The sequence below is a fragment of the Silene latifolia genome, chromosome 2 (assembly GCF_048544455.1).
Source record: "Silene latifolia isolate original U9 population chromosome 2, ASM4854445v1, whole genome shotgun sequence".
Classification (NCBI taxonomy): Eukaryota; Viridiplantae; Streptophyta; class Magnoliopsida; order Caryophyllales; family Caryophyllaceae; genus Silene; species Silene latifolia.
The window spans coordinates 144,410,295-144,427,540 of NC_133527.1; positions in this window are offsets into that span (position 1 = coordinate 144,410,295).

A 17,246-nucleotide genomic window follows, 5' to 3' on the forward strand; every position below is an offset into this window, starting at 1 on the left:
TAGAGATACGTGCATAAAAAGGCCTAAAAGGACTCTATAAAATGCATGTATCAAATCTCCCCAAACCAAACCTTTACTCGTCCTCGAGTAAACTAAATGAAAACTAATGGAACGGAAAAGATAACTCAGAGCTAGCTATAAATGCCCACTTAAACCAATTTAATGCAGCAAACTAACACTAATAGCAAAAACTGTCAAATGCAAATGAGTTGTAGGATGTTTATAAAATAGCTGAACTGTTGACCTTGCAAGACCTTTAAAATTGGACTCTCACGGGTCACTCTTCTCTCATGAAGCAAAGGGTGAACATATATATGTAAGAGAGAAAGAAATATAGTCGCTCACCTAAACTACGACCCACATAAACATGCATGCAACTAATATGATAGACAATTCTAACTACCATACATACATTCCAACCAAACAAGGTCTCGTCACAGCCGAGGGCTTACAAAAATATGGTAAAGTGAGGCAATGGGTAAGAAAAGGCAGAACATATATGGGAATGTGGAGGTATAGGCGGCCAAGCTAGTACCTAAGCAAAACCATATGACAACATCCATTTCCAACTCAATTATAGAATTAAGCACGAGTGCCCTTCATTTGGCACAAAACTCACCAAACCGAACTGAAAATACTCCTCAATAAATGTAAATAAAGCATAGGAGTGAAACCGTCCCATCAAACATCTTTTTCTTTTTTTGGTTTCTTTTTTTTTTTTGAATTCTTTTTTTTTTCTTTTTCTATATTTTTTTCTTTTTCATGATTTTTTCTTTTTTCTTCATCCTCCTTTTCTTCATAAATTACCAACTCCAAATCATCAGATACAAGCCAAACTTGGCACAATAAACAATATACCGCAAAACATACACTAACTAGCTTGACAAGGCAAGCTAAATTTGGAATGTAGCTAAGGGTCAACAGGCAAATTTGGCTAATGTGGAGTTAATTGGGTAAAATGAAAGAAAAGGGAAATTGTAAGCACCTCCCTGCATGTGACACCAACCACTAACCCGAATGTATGTAGGCAAAAAGCAATTGAATTTCATATACATGCAAATTAATGATACATGTTATGCAAGGAGTAACTACTCACAATCCTACATGAAACTGGTCACAAATGACACCAGTTTATTAAGCTCTAGTTCCTTAGAATCTATAAGTAGGTTGCCAAAATTTCAGGTCAAGTCTATTCGTTCAGCTAAATTTTAACATAAACTCGTAGATATGCAAAAAGACAATGCTAAAGATATTAAGTTTTATGCAAGGCTTAAGTAAAAAGACAATTTGTAGTGCAATTTCATCATTGAAATCAACCGTTCCGACTCAACCTATATGCTAAAAAAAACGTGAATATTTTTGAAATTTTTCTATTTTTTTTAGATTTTTGATTTTTTATGGAAATAAAAAAAACAATGCGTGCATACAGAAATTAAATGTGATAACAGAAATGCAAATAAAAACAAGATGCAGACACAGATATGGATGCATAACCTCCCCAAACCAAACCGTACAATGCCCTCATTGTACCCAAAAATAAGGAAAGGAAATGCAAACTAAAAAGGAGAGCGAAGATGCGGAAAGCTTACAAGATTACACGAATAAGGGACCTCCCCAAACCGGCCAGCAACGTGGGAGGTCACAAATAGCTGCGGGACATCGTCACAGGAAGCGAATCAAGGCAAACCAACTTGATCGAGAAAGAAGATTACTCGATCGAGTGCAATGGGCTGTAGAAGTGTTCGATCGAGAAAGAAGGGCGCTCGATCGAGAAGACACGTTATTAAACACACAACAAGAACCGAAACGTTATAAAAACAAATAAAAAGCGTAAATTCCGGGTTGCCTCCCGGATAGTGCTAGTTTCAGACAGGTCCCAGCTCGACCTTCTTTTCTTCGAGCCTCTCTAAATTAGCCTTGTCAAAACAGCTCAAAGCGCGCAGCAACCGATCAAACAGTTGCGCATGTGCTACACAAAACTGTAAGTAGCACCACAGTAGAATAATAGCATAGGAAAATAACATGTAAAAACGTTTAAGCATAACAAATTTCCTATGACAGCTCCTAAATTTATCAACAAAATAAAGGAGCTCGGGAGCAATTATCAATAATTTAGAGTATCGTTCCAGATTAAAAAAATTAAGATGACAAGAACGGTGAAAAACTGCTAAATTAATTGACCAACTGGGAGGGGGTACAACATTAAAAGAAAAAACACGAGTCATACGAGGTAGCGTACTATTAATATTAACAACAATAAAATTATCGCTAACTACCTCAGGTGGGTTGCTCTCAATGATGGAATCATTGACAAAGGAATGTATTACCTCATCCGTGCCAGGAGCAATTACCGACTCAACTGTCTCCTCGTCACCCTCCTATGTGGATTCTGTTTTAGCAGGATTTTCCTGAATGGATCCGGCCTGATTAGAGAGTAGTTTGGGTATCTAGTTCTATATGCTTGGAAAAGATTAATGAGTAAATAATAAGAATAGACTAAGTATAAAGAATATTGCTTATATTATATGGATGAGTTGAGTACAAATTAGTGTATATGATCGAATATTTGGAAAGTAATAAGAGATAAAATGTAGAATAACTAAGGAATAATCAATGAATAATTATCTATTTACAAATGCTATTTATAGTTCTACCAATATGAACGTTGCATTGATCTCAACGTTCCTCCCTTTTGTCGGAGCTATTACCTGATTAATAGGGCATGCTCCCTATTAATCCGCTTGACTTATTCTACTCTTGACCAATCTTCAGCTTTTTCTCCTTTACCCATCTTGATTCATGGATGATATAGTCTTATAGTTGGACTTGGTCTTCCTTGAGAATAGGACACGATTATTTATTCCCAACAACTGCATTTCTTGTTTATCTTCTTAATCCAGCCTGTTTGAATGCCCTGCCAGGCTATTTTGTACTTACTATCAGGCTCTTCTTCCAGGATCTAGTAGCCTGCTTATCCTGTAATACTCTTCATCTGCCAAGTAGTAGTTAGATTTGTCCGGTCTCTAGTTGCCTTAGTCAGCCTAGTTGGGTCAGGCCAGGTTAGAGTCAGACGAGGCTAAACTGGGCCTAACAATTGCCCCTTAACATTTCACCCGTGCTGGATGAGGCCAGGGGTGAGATGTCAATTTTACCGGGTTAAACAATAAAAAGAATTATACTTACTCAATGACTCTTAGACTCCTAGTTACCGTTAAATACTATAACGGCTAATTTGTGTGACGTCATGATGACAGTTTTGCAATTTCTAGGGTTTTTGCACCGTTAAACCCCTTCTATAAATATGGTACTTGTGACGAGTTTGTTTTCCACCAATTTTCTTCCACTTTCTTTGCTAAATTTTCTCTAAAATTCTTCTCTATTTCCCAGGAGTTCTATTCTGCTAACTTATAAAATAAAACTCATCACAATACACTAAATAACAAAGGATATGGGAGCCAAAAAACGTCCTGCACCCCAGAAAGCTGCTGCTGAACCTGAACCCAAAGACGTCCAGGAGGAGGAGGTTGTTGAAGTTGATCCTCCTGCTCGTGCTATAGCTTTTAAATATCAGGATTCTATTTTTTCCGCTCTTCAATCTCTGGATCCTTACTTTCCTGAAGAGAACTTATTGAAAACAAACTATGATAGGGTTTTAAGGGAGAAGAAATTAATTCCTGATTCGACTGAGGTATGGATTCTTGAGTCTTGTCTAGTCAGGGCTAACTGGGTGTCACCTGGTTGGTTTTGTATTTTTGAATGGGCGTTCAAAGCAGGTTGTAGGTTACCCTTTACTCCCTTAATGATTGATACCATTCGTGCTATGGAAGTATCACCTTTTCAGATTATGCCAATGGTTTGGAAACTTGTCCATTCTATTGAAAATTTATGTGCTAAGCACAATCTTGTAATTACTATTAATGATATCAAGGCAATTTATCATATGAAAAATCCTTCTACTGGTCGTTTTAATTTAAGATTCAAGTCAAAAATGTCTCCATTAATTACTAACCTGGATTCTGGAGATGATAAAAGTTGGGCAAAAACTTTCCTGTTCATCCGGACCGAGAGTCTGGGATCAGGCTTTGATTATCTGAGATATCCTCCCTTGGAGAGTGGTAGGTTTCCTGTACTCTTAGTTTACTATATATATTACACCAAATTAGGATGTTTGGAGTCTTACCTGTATATTTTTGGTGATTTTTGCAGCTCCTGATTGGACCTCTGATCCTCTTGACGAGGAAGCTATTTCCAGGATAGAGGCTTTCCTTGCTATTCCTGAGGAAGAGAGGGCCTGGCCTGCTAGTCTGGGCAGGGAATTATTGCCCCGGTATATGAAGACCAAGCTGAATGTGGTCAAAGTACCCAAAGGCAAGCCTGGCTCCACTGCTCTTTCCTGTACGTCTTCTATATGTTTTTATGTCAATTGTTGTCTTCTTATCGCTTCTCATTTGATATTTATGTATATTCTCTGTATATTCGAGTATTCGGGTCTTCGCTAGGTTGGCCAGCTTTTTCGCAAAAGATTTGAAAAGTGGGGTCGCTAGGATTCTTTGACAGTCTAAGAGCCAGGAGGCTAGTGGGAGTAATAAGACACTTGATATTTTGGTTTCGATGTCCGGCCTCCTCGGGATCCACCAGGCTAGTATCACCGGAGGTTGTTCAAGCTTCCAAGAGAAGGAGGGAAGATGTCGTCCCTGAAGAGGAGGAGAGAGAGAAAGAGCCTATTCAAGCTCAACCGATCAGGAGTATCAGGCAGGTATCTGCTAGGAATGATGATATGGATGCTGCCCGGGCACGGATAAATGAGTTTTCTGCTAGGATGGGCAACCAGCTTTTATCTGCTAATACTCTTGAGTCTTCTACTAAAGTGGTTTCTATCTTGTCTTCTCTTATGACAAAGGCTTCTGAGCTTGCTTCTCAAGCCAAGGAGGTTAGTTGTAAGGGGATTTTTGTTTGTCATATGTTCTTTTGTGTTGCTTTACATTTGGCTGATTGACTTTCTTTTGTTTCTTGTAGGGATTGGATGTCGGGTTGGCTACCGCTTGTCAGCTCGGGGATGCCCAGGCTAGGGTTTCTAGCTTGGAAGAGAAAGTGGATAAAGTTAACCGTGAGCTGCTCACATCCAGGGGAAATGAGGTAGTACTTCAATCTCAGCTGGGGATAGCTAGAGAGGCATCCAGGGCTGCTATAGTTTGTGAGGTGGCTGCAAAAAACGCTGAGAAGGCTGTCAGGCAAGAGTTGGAGGCTGTGAGGGAAGAGCTGAGAACTGTCAAGGAAGAGTTGGCTGCCGAGAAGCAGGCAATGCAAGATCAGCTGAGAAAAAATGAAGAGCTTGGTGCTGAAAGGGAACTAGTGGAGGCGCGGCTTGCTGATGCCGCTCAGTATTTCTTTGGGAAAGGCCGGGTTGATGCTATGAGGGATTCGGAATCTGACCGGGCTAATCTGGACGCCCAGTATCCTGATTTGGCCAGTATGGGTCAAGAAGACGAGGCAGATTCTCCTCCTTCCAAGGAGAAATCTGGTGATCAGGAAATGGTGGATGGTTGTGAGTCGGTTACTGGCTCGAAGCCTACTTAGACTGAAGTTTCTTTTTTTTTTAAAAAATTTTTTGTTCTGGCCCATCCAGGGGGGGTGTTTCTGGAATGAATATTTAGGTATTTTTTGGCCCATCCAGGAGGGATGTCCCTGGAATGGATAATTATTAGGTATGTGGCAAGGCCAGCTATTTTGGGTAAATAAATATTTGGTCTTTGTTTCTTTTGGTGTTCTGATAAGGTATATTTGTAGTGTTGGATGTGTACTGGATCTGACCAATTATTTGACTGGATCAGGCCAGTTTATTGTACTGGATCTGGCCAGTTTATTGTACTGGATCTGGCCAGTTTATTGTGTCATGGGTGGGGTTTATGCCTGTCTGGAGGGCTTATGTCCCTTGCCTGTCTGGAGGGCTTATGACTCATTTATGTTATGCAAGCCAGGAAAGGATTTTCCTGGTTTGTATATTAAATTGAGCTCAACATTTTAAGGCCTGATTTTGCAACTGAAAGTTGGATATCAGTTGTATATTAGTGGGGTGGCCCCCAATCTTCAGTATTTGTTTTAAGTAAAGTGCAGTATGCAAAACGAATATTGAAGATTCTATTAGGTAGAAGGAAACATGAAAATACTGACAAGTACTTGGGCATATAATGGAAGAAATTATATAAAGCATTTATTCATATAATGGCAAGTATCATACACTTAGTTTCATATCAGTCGTGCAAGAAATGTGAGGATGAAAATTATACGGACCGGGAGATATATTTTATATATGAAATAGTTTTAAGTGTGCAATATTCCAAGCTCTTGGGATCATTTCGCCGTCCAGGGTTTGTAATCTATAAGCTCCCTGGCCGACTATTGAGTCAATCGGTAGGGACCTTCCAGGTTGGGGCCAATTTGCCAAAGCATTCTTTTCTTTTGTGTTTTGGAAGACTTTCCGAGGACAAGGTCTCCTACCCCGAATACCCTGGCTTTCACAGTCTTGTTGTAGCTTTTTGCAACTCTTTCTTGATATCTTCGCCAATCTAATGCTGGCTGCATCTCTTAGCTCTTCCGTTAAGTCCAGGTTATCCTCCATTAGAGGTATATTGCTTGTTATTGTGTTCAGGCTGCATCTGGCTGATGGAATGTCAACCTCGGTAGGGATCATCGCTTCACATCCATAGACCAAGGAGTAGGGGTTTGGCTGTGGATGTTTTAGGCGTGGTTCTGTCGGCCCTGGAGGACCGCGGGAGCTCTTGACCCATCTGTCTTTCCTTCTTTCTAGCTTCTTCTTTATGCAGCTGATTACTACTTTGTTACTGGATTATGCCTGACCGTTAGCTTTTGGATATCCTGGTGTGGAGGTTACCAGGTTGATGTTCCATTGAGCACGAGAAAAAGGTCATTGTTCTTTTTCCCACGAATTGCGTGCCATTGTCTCATACTATTTCAGAGGGGATGCCATATCTACATATGATGTTGTGTTTGATGAATGCTATGACATCTTTTTCCTTGACTTGCCTATATGAATCAGCTTCTATCCACTTGGAGAAGTAATCAGTCATTGCTAGCATGAAAACTTTTTGTACGGGTGCTTGAGGTAATTTCCCTACTATATCCATGCCCCACTTCATAAATGGCCAGGGTGCGGATATGGAATGTAGTTCCTCAGATGGCTGATGGATATATGGTCCATGAATCTGGCAAGCTTTGCATTTAGAGCTAAATTCCAGGCAATCGGCCCTCAAGGTGGGCCAATAATAACCTGTTCTGAGTAGCTTGCTTGCCAGGCTTCTTCCGCCTTTATGATTTCCATAGTATCCTTCATGGATTTCTGATAATATCTGTTCAGCTTCTTGTGGTTCCAGGCATCTGAGGTACGGCCCAGCCTGCGATTTCTTAAAAAGCACGTTGTTAATAATAGTATATGAAGCAGCTTTTATTTTTAGTGCTCTGGCATCTTGCTTATTTAGGGGAAGGATTCCCTGTTGTAGCCAGTCGTAGTAGGGTTTTGTCCAAGAATTGGCAACATAAATTGGAAAACTTTTGTCTTGTTTATTTATTGCAGGTTCTAATAAATGTACGATGGGTATTTTGTCGAAGTCAAGGGGACTGAAGTTGGATCCTAGGCCGGCTAAGGCATCGGTCTGGGTATTCAAGTCCCTGGAAATTTGGTCAATATTAAAATTGCGGAATTTCTCTTTTAAATTCTGAACAACTTCCAAATAAAGCATCATTTTTGAGTCTTTTGCAGTATATATTCCGTTTACTTGGTTGGAAATAAGAAGGGAATCAGTACGTACCTTTAGGTTTTGCACACCAAGGTCAATACATACCTTTAATCCAGCTATTAGGGCTTCATATTCTGCCTCGTTGTTGGTAGCCTCAAATTCACAGCTTATAGCTTGTACTATCTTATCCCCCTGTGGCAATTTTAGTACTACCCCCAGGCTTGTGCCTCTCATATTGGCTGCACCATCGACAAATAGGGTCCATTCTAGGTCTGTTTGGTCGCTGGTCAGTTTATTTACCTCTTTTATTAGGTCGGGTTCTAGGGTTGGACTAAAATCAGCCACAAAGTCTGCTAGTGCTTGTGACTTAATTGCTATCCTTGGTTCAAATGTTATGTTGTATGTGCTTAGCTGGACTGACCATTTGCACATTCGTCCGGACAGTTCTGGCTTCCTAAGTACAAACTTGATGGGAAGATTGGTTCTGACTGTTATAGGGTGGCTTTCAAAATATGGTCTTAATTTTGTGCAACTCATAATTAAAGCTAAAACATATTTTTCAAGCAGGCCATACCTGATTTCTGCATCCAGTAGACTTTTACTTACATAATAGATAAAGTGGTGTTGTCCGTCTGCTTCTTTGACCAAGACTGCACTGACAGCAGTTTCTGTGACTGACAGGTATACTGTCAGGGGTTCATTTTTGACTGGTTTGCCATCAAGGGAGGAGAGGATAGATATATTTTCAGGTCCTCAAAGGCAGCCTGATGATCAGGGGTCCATTGAAAGTCTTTGTTCTTCCTTAGCAGACTATAGAATGATTTGCACCTCTTTGACGATCTTGAAATGAATCGGTTCAGGGCCGCTATTCTTCTAGTCAGCTTTTGTATGTCTTTGACCGTCATTGGTGGTTCTAGCTCCAGGATAGCTTTGATCTGTTCAGGGCTGGCTTCTATTCCTCTTTTTGTCACCATATAGCCCAAGAATTTGCCTGCTGAGACTCCAAAATGGCATTTTTGTGGATTGAGCTTCATATTGAATTTGTCCAGTATTTGGAAGGCTACTTCCAGGTCTTTGACGTGATCTTCTGCCTTTTTTTACTTGACTACCATGTCATCTATGTAGACTTCCATGGTATTTCCTATTTGGTCTTTGAACATCATGTTGACTAGCCTTTGATAGGTTGCACCTGCATTCTTTAATCCAAAGGGCATAGCAATATAACAGTATATACCTCTCGTGGCGTCCATGAATGTTAACATCTCGTGGCCTGCAGTGGCATCCACCATTGCATCGATGTGTGGCAGGGGAAATGGATCCTTTGGACAGGCCTTGTTTAGGTCGGTGTAGTCTACACAGACTCTCCATTTGCCGTTTTTCTTTTGGACGACTACTACATTTGCAAGCCAGTCAGGGTACATTACTTCCCTGATCATTCCCATGTCCAGTAGCTTGTCAACTTCTTGGTTGATGATTTCATGCCTCTCTGCAGCAAATTTTCTTCTCTTTTGCTGTACAGGCTTAAATGATTTGTCAATATTCAACTTATGAGTTATAATATCAGCATCTATACCAGTCATATCAAAATGTGACCAAGCAAAACAGGACATTTTAGTTTTGAGAAAGCTGACCAGATTGGGTCTGACCGAGTCTGGTGCATCTGACCCTACAAGTACCTTCCTTTCAGGGAATTCTGGGTCCAAAATGACCTCTCCTGTTTCCATCTGTGTTTGTGCAATATATTCTTCCCTGACAGGTGACTTTAATTGCTATGCAAGGGACTTACTTGACTTTGAGGGTTTCAAAGCCAGGTGTAGCATTCTGAGCCGTCCTTTGTTCTCCCCTGATGGTGGTTATCCCCCATTCGGTTGGTATTTTCACACATTGATGGTATGTTTATGGGATTGCTTTGACGTTGTGGATTCATGGTCTGCCCAAGATTACATTATATGAGGATAGGTAATCCATTACCCCGAATCTTTCATACGAAGCCATGCCTTGCACATAGGTTGGCAGGCTAATTTCTCCCAGGGTGTTCTTTGTTTCTCCGTTGAATCCAAGCAGGACGCTGGATTTCTTGATGATCTTTCCTTCATCTATCTTCATAGCTTTGAGGACGTCAAGCATCACCAAATTGATTGAACTGCCTCCATCTATCAGGATTCTTGATACCTTAGCTGTGCCAATTTGCATGGTGATTACCAAGCTGTCATGGTGTAGATCCGATATTCCCTGCAGGTCCGAGTCATCAAAAGTAATAGCGGGCAATGACTTGGACCTGGAAGGGGGCTGAAGTCTGGACTCCCTGGATATTCTTTTGGTAGCCGAGCTGGTCAGACCACATATTTCTGATCCTCCATTTATGAACTTGACTTCATAGATGGGGGGAGGAGGAGGAGGATCTCTGCCGTTCCCTGAATCTCTCTTGTTTTGTCCTTCATCTTTGTTCTTTGGCTGCTGGATTAAGTCCTTTAGATAGCCTTTCATTAGGAGATATGCCACTTGTTTCCTGAGTTGAATGCATTCTTATGTGGTGTGCCCAATTTCCTGATGGAAGTCACACCATCTTGTTGGATCTTTCCTGGGGTTGTCGGATTTTTTGGGCCATCTGACCGTATCTCCCAAGCTTTCCAGGCGTTTGATTAATCCTGCAGTATTTATAGAGAAGTTATATTCAGGAATAGTTGGTAGGCTAGAAAGGTTACCTTTGTGTTCTTGTGCCATATTGACTTCAGATCGTTCAGGCCTGGAATAAGGGGCTGATCTGGTGTTGCCTCCTTTCTGGTAGGAGCTTTTCCTGTTCGTGTGTCCATAGCCTTGCTTTCCTCCGGATGAGTTTGTTCTGAAGTTGAGATTTTCCTCCAATCTGACATGTTCTAAGGCGATGGATTGAACAGTGGCAAAGGTTGGGCATGCTTTCTTGGTCAAGTCTGCATAGATGTCACTATCAAGCGGGGCTCCTTGCTCGAAGGCTTCTACCGCTGTTTCTTCGTCACACCTGGGAATGGCTACCTTCTCTTTGACAAATCTTGCCAGGAATTCTTTGAGAGATTCTTCAGGAAGCTGCTTGACCCTGAACAGGTTACTGGGTCTCTTGGCCATGTCTCTACTGCTTGCGAATTGTTGATTGAAGGCATTGATCAGCTCTGCAAAATTCTTGATACCTCCATTTGGGAGATTAATGAACCATTGTAATCTTTGCTCCGGTCGGGTTGTACCAAAGCCTTTACACATGCAGACCGCCCGAGTTCACTTTGGGTATTGAGGGTGACCAACATCTTCTGTTTGAATATGGTAACGTGATTTTGTGAATCAGAGGTCCCATCATAAGTTCTCATGGATGGAACGGTAAATTTCTTGGGGAGAGCAATCTTGGCAATTTCATCTGCAAAGGGTGAATCAGCAAAGCTTTCAATTTCTACTTCAGCCACGGGGTCTGGCACTCCAGGTATGTTCTCTATTTTGTTGTGAAGTTTTTGAATTTCCTGAAGCATAGCCATCATTATTGCTGCTTCAGTTTTGTTTGTTTCATCATTGGGGGTGGTCCGGGTGTCGGATAAGGTATCCTTCTCCGGACTTCCAAAATTGGAGAAGTCAATGTTTTTGATAATGGATGAGAATGGGGTTCCTGGCTCGAATCTGGTCTTGGAGCCTGAAGCCTGATTTTCCAATTTCTTTTTTAGATTGGACTCAGATTCCTTAAGCCTACTGACTTCAGCTTCTGCCTGGGCTGCCTTTTCTTGAATTGACTCTAATTCTTTGATCTTAGCTAGGGCAGCCGCTAATTGTTGTTCTGAGGTGAGTTCCACCATTTTTGTATGTGAATATTAAATGAATAATGGTAAAAGGAATTTTTTTGATTAAAGAACTAGATGCCCCACGGTGGGCGCCAATTGTTTTAGCAGGATTTTCCTGAATGGATCCAGCCTGATTAGAGAGTAGTTTGGGTATCTAGTTCTATATGCTTGGAAAACATTAATGAGTAAATAATAAGAAAAGACTAAGTATAAAGAATATTGCTTATATTATATGGATGAGTTGAGTACAAATTAGTGTATATGATCGAATATTTGGAAAGTCATAAGAGATAAAATGTAGAATAACTAAGGAATAATCAATGAATAATTATCTATTTACAAATGCTATTTATAGTTCTACCAATATGAACGTTGCATTGATCTCAACGTTCCTCCCTTTTATCGGAGCTGTTACCTGATTAATAGGGCATGCTCCCTATTAATCCGCTTGACTTATTCTACTCTTGACCAATCTTCAGCTTTTTCTCCTTTACCCATCTTGATTCATGGATGATATAGTCTTATAGTTGGACTTGGTCTTCCTTGAGAATAGGACACAATTATTTATTCCCAACAACTGCATTTCTTGTTTATCTTCTTAATCCAGCCTGTTTGAATGCCCTGCCAGGCTATTTTGTACTTACTATCAGGCTCTTCTTCCAGGATCTAGTAGCCTGCTTATCCTGTAATACTCTTCATCTGCCAAGTAGTAGTTAGATTTGTCCGGTCTCTAGTTGCCTTAGTCACCCTAGTTGGGTCAGGCCAGGTTAGAGTCAGACCAGGCTAAACTGGGCCTAACAGATTATGTCCCGTAAATCGCAGCCTCAAGCGCATCCAGCTCGGCCTTGAAAAAGGGCGATTCACCGTAACCATTATCATCATCAAAATCATCATCTAGAACGAGCCCAAGTGACGTTGCATTGCTCTCTCTGGCCAAATCAGTCGATCGAGTGGAATTATTACTCAATCGAAAGCTTTCCTCTTGATAATCACTCGATCGAGTACATGAAAAAGCTCGATCGAGTGCTTCCTCTAAGCAGCTGTTCGATCGAGTGGTATAAACTGTTCGATCGAACATTTCTTCAGGAATTTCACTCGATCGACCAATATAATCCATTCGATCGAGTGATTCTTGCTGATCAGTGCATAAATCTTCGTGTAACGCTTCATTATCTGATAGAACTTCATAATCCGAGTCATCCCAGTCATCAGCAGCACTAGGCAACGCGGGTCCTTCGTGGGAAAGACCACTCTCTGCGTAGGCAACGCTGACTTCCTCTGGCTGCCCAATATTCGACTCAGCAGCTAACTAAGCTATTTTAGACTCGAGCTCATCAATTTGCGCAAACATTTGTCTATCATGTTCTTGTACTTGGAGTGCAAGCGCCTTCACTAAAGACTTCAACTCAGCAATCTCTTCTTTCCGCTTATCAGGAGGAGGAGCTTGTTGTCGCGGTGGCCAGATAAATGGAGGTTGTTGGTAGCCTCGTTGATAGGGCAGGTGTGGTGGCGCAATTACAACAGATTGATTAGCTTGTCTACGTTGCTTGAATGCATGAACCTCGTCATTTTCAGCTAAGCAAAAAGCTGCATTGTGCTCAGCAGCACCACATCTCCCGCAGTAAATCACCTGCTGCGCCATATAATGGAACATAGGTGAAGGGTCAAAGGTACTCAAGCCTTCCCTTTGACAATATTTTACCTTGAACTGTCTAGGTAGGACCTGTAGGGCCTATCAAAACAGCACTAAAGAAAAAGATTAGAACGGCCTCAAGGGAAAAATCCCTTGAGGTTAAAGACAGACAAAATTAAACAAATAAATATAGTAGTTGCCTCCCCGGCAACGGCGCAAAAATTTGATACCGTCGTCGGGTACCAAAAATAAAATACCTAGTTACACTAACAGAAGCTAGCAGTAAGTAGGGTCAATCTCCACAGGGAGGCGATCACTATCTACTTGTCTATTCGGTCTGTCTACGTCACAAGTTGGGGGTTTTAAATTGAATGTTTAAACTAAACTAATAGGATTAAGGGAAGAGGAAATAAAAAGAGAGATTAACAATAAGAAAAGGGAACTAGGATGTCGGGTCATCAATGATTTATCGGTCAATTGCAGCTAAGGTCATAGATCAGTCAGTTGTATCGGTCTAAAGGGCAACGAATATCTCCTTCCGGTCTCAATTCGCCCTAAAACACTAATAGCTTAGCTTCCGCCCTCACTAAAGTGCCCTAATTCTCACTGCAGGTCTCACCCCTTCCAACCTTCCGGTCTAGGTCAAGGCTTACCAATGTTAAATAAGCTAATTGCATCGATTCAATCAACTAGTTACAATTAAGAGCAGCGATTAACAACATAGACAAAAACAACAACAACAATCTGCAAACTAATTAGCAATTAACATTTATTCATCGAATCCCCTAATCCTAGCAGAGAGAAATTAGCTAGACATAAATAAGGGTAAAGGGAGAACAAAAGGTAGAAGAACAAATAAACATTAATTAAATAAAAGAGAAAAGAGGAAGAGAGAATTACAAAGTAAAATCCGGCAAAGAAAGAGAAGCAGAGAAAAAGTAACGTATACAGTGTATGGTATGATAAGAGATAGAGAGAAGAGAGTTACAAATGACGTCTCTCCTTCCTATTTATAAGAAAATAGGATTTTATTTAACCTAATAACGAATTAATAGCTAAAAAGCACGAGCCCAATAAGGAATCGCTCGATCGAGCCCTTTTGAACTGATCGATCGAGCAGAATTAAGCTCAAACCAATCGATCGAGTAAAATTACTACTCGATCGAGTAAACCCTAAAATGAAATTATTCGATCTAGAAAGTACTCGATCGACTTCTTATTCTATCCAAAAGCACTCGATCGACATGTAAAGCACACGATCGAGTGATATCTGACTTCAGCAGCCACTTATTCCGTTAGTTTCAGCTTGACTTTATTATTTAGCTCCTGAAATGGCTTCACGCATCCCGTAACAGCAACATTTCCGCTCCAAATTCACTCTTCCTCTAAATGCATGCAAAACGGACGGTAAAAGGCTTGATTTCACTACTTTCTGGTCCATTCTTGCAAATAGAACAAAACAAACCAACGTAGCATATTCGGGGCATTTCGTAGCATAAAACTACGATAATAGCATAGAGATACGTGCATAAAAAGGCCTAAAAGGACTATATAAAATGCATGTATCAGGTGCATCCCACTTAACCTCTATATTAGCATTACTAAGTCCTCCATCAACCTCAAAAGGGTCAACTACATCCACCACGAAAGGATTCTCAAAGGAGTCTAAGGTCTCGGGTAAAACCTCATCCTTTTCATTATATTCGGGCCCAACATCGTCCATGGTAAGTGTCTCATCTACTACAAGGTCATTTTCTTCAACAACAGTCTTTAAATTTCCATTAGGGTGACATCAAGGGGAATTTTAAAAGAAAGAGTCGGACCATCGTCATCATCATCCAATAATTCAAAATTATTAGATTGAAAAGACTCACATTGAGGAGGTAGAAAAGCAAAATGAGAAAAGATAGGCTCGCGTGGTCTCGGTTTCTCTTGGGAAATTTTTCCTAAACGAGCCTCTAATACTTTAAGCTCCTCTTCGATGCGCCGATAGTGGAATTTGGGTGCTAATTCCCGACATTCGGAAGCCATGAAATCTAAGAAATTCTAAAGTTCCGGCCCAATCATGTTGTAGAGACTCCCATTACTCGACTTTAGAGCCAATCCACGGGTCTCAGAATCCATGCCACGAAGCACGAAATGACCCAAGTAATCACCATCAAGAACATGTCCAAGGGAGATTAGACCATCTCAAAAGTAGTAGAATCGGTCAAGATAGTCAGGAAAAGGCTCATCTTGGAGTTGTGGGACGAATTCGTAACTCATTATGAAATGCCAAGCTTTATTACCTACAAAATAGGCACTAAAACTACAAAGAAACCGTGAGAAGATCTCAAGGAACAAGTGTTCCCCGAACAAAATAAAACAAGATAAAATTCAACAACTAATAACAAACAAAACCGTGCTCCCCGGCAACGACGCCAAAATTTGATAGGCTATCGCACACTTATGCAAAAATAAATACCCTAGACACAAATGAATGTAGTACGTAGGGGTCGAATCCACAGAGAGACGGTAGTTGTTAATTAGTTGTTATGGAGTGAATTTTATCTTGAGTCGACGCGGTTGATTGATTGATTTGATAATGGAATAAAACAATAATGATAAAGGAATAGTCTAGGGAGGTCGAGTCATACATGCAAATTATGTAAATGCTCAAATTAAACATAGGAGTTGATAAATCCTTAATTGATTAGGCTTAAAGACACCCACCTCACGATATTAGTGTCAACCATAGATCGGGTCCTAGAAAAACTCTCGTTTATGACTAGGTCGTCCTACTACACATACTTAGTCTAATCCGATTCCGTGCATCTCGACTTATAGAACGAATAAACAAACTTAATCAATGAATAAGGCCTTTAAACAAAGATTAAACGTGACGATACAAACATGTGATAGAAACAATTATGTGATTACTACAACATCCTAATTTATCATGTTACAAATACTTTTTATGCATGGCTCCCTTCATTCCCTAGACAAGGTAGATTACTCTAGCATAATGTAAATGTAAACTAAACTAATGACAATTGAAATGATAAACATAATGAAAATAGGAATAGAATTACCTTGAAATGGAAATGGAAATGGAATTGAAGAACAATGCAAATATAAATAACTTGAATATAACTTGATGGAAATTGTAATATAAATTTAAATGCTTAAAGGAAATTGTTTATAGTAAATCTAATCTAAACTAAACTAAGAACTAAACTAAGAACATGAAAGTAGTGTAGAAAATACTAAGAAAAATGGTGTGTAAAAGGTGTATATGAGATGTGTTTTAGGTCCCGGATCAACACCCTTTATATAGGAGTGAAGGGAGTAACGGAAACAAACTAGAGGAGGCTAATCCCGATCGGGGCCACCCCACCCCGATGGGGGTCGTGGGTTTTCTCAATTTTCTCTTAATTTCGTCTTAACTTTGCACTTAATGTTGATGCGGAATCCGATGCTTATGTCTTAATGCATCCGTCTAAGGTATATTAGGCATCCTTTGGCATCCAATGCAAACTCTTATCACGGGCTTTCATTTAGATTTCATTTCTTTACAAAACCACCAACTAAGATTGTTTTCCTCTTGCTCGGGTTTTCCAATTTCTTCCTAAAATGTCCCTATATTTCCCGGAACTCCTTTGCATGATCAAGACTTGATCTCATTAGCCTCGTGAACTCTTGTACTTACTACTTTGACGGGAAAAAGCTACTAAAAGCTTAATTTCCTACAAAACACAATGAAAAACAAGCAAACACAACTAGAACACAGAATTAGCTCAAAAACACAAACATTAGTGCAAATGACATGTAAAATAGAGCTAAAACAGGGGCTTAAATTGTATATAAAATGGACCTATCAGGTGTGTACCATGAAAGCATTATGCACGTCATTCTCCGCCATCTCCTCAGGGGAGAATTCCGTGAAGGCTTCCACCAGAGAAGGGAAAAGGATCTGGTCGATCTCAGGCCAGTATGGCACCTTGTCTATATTCCCAAAGCCATCAGGAAAATGGGCAATGATACCACCGCTAGCAGTGGCAGCATGACTCGCTGGAGGGGTAG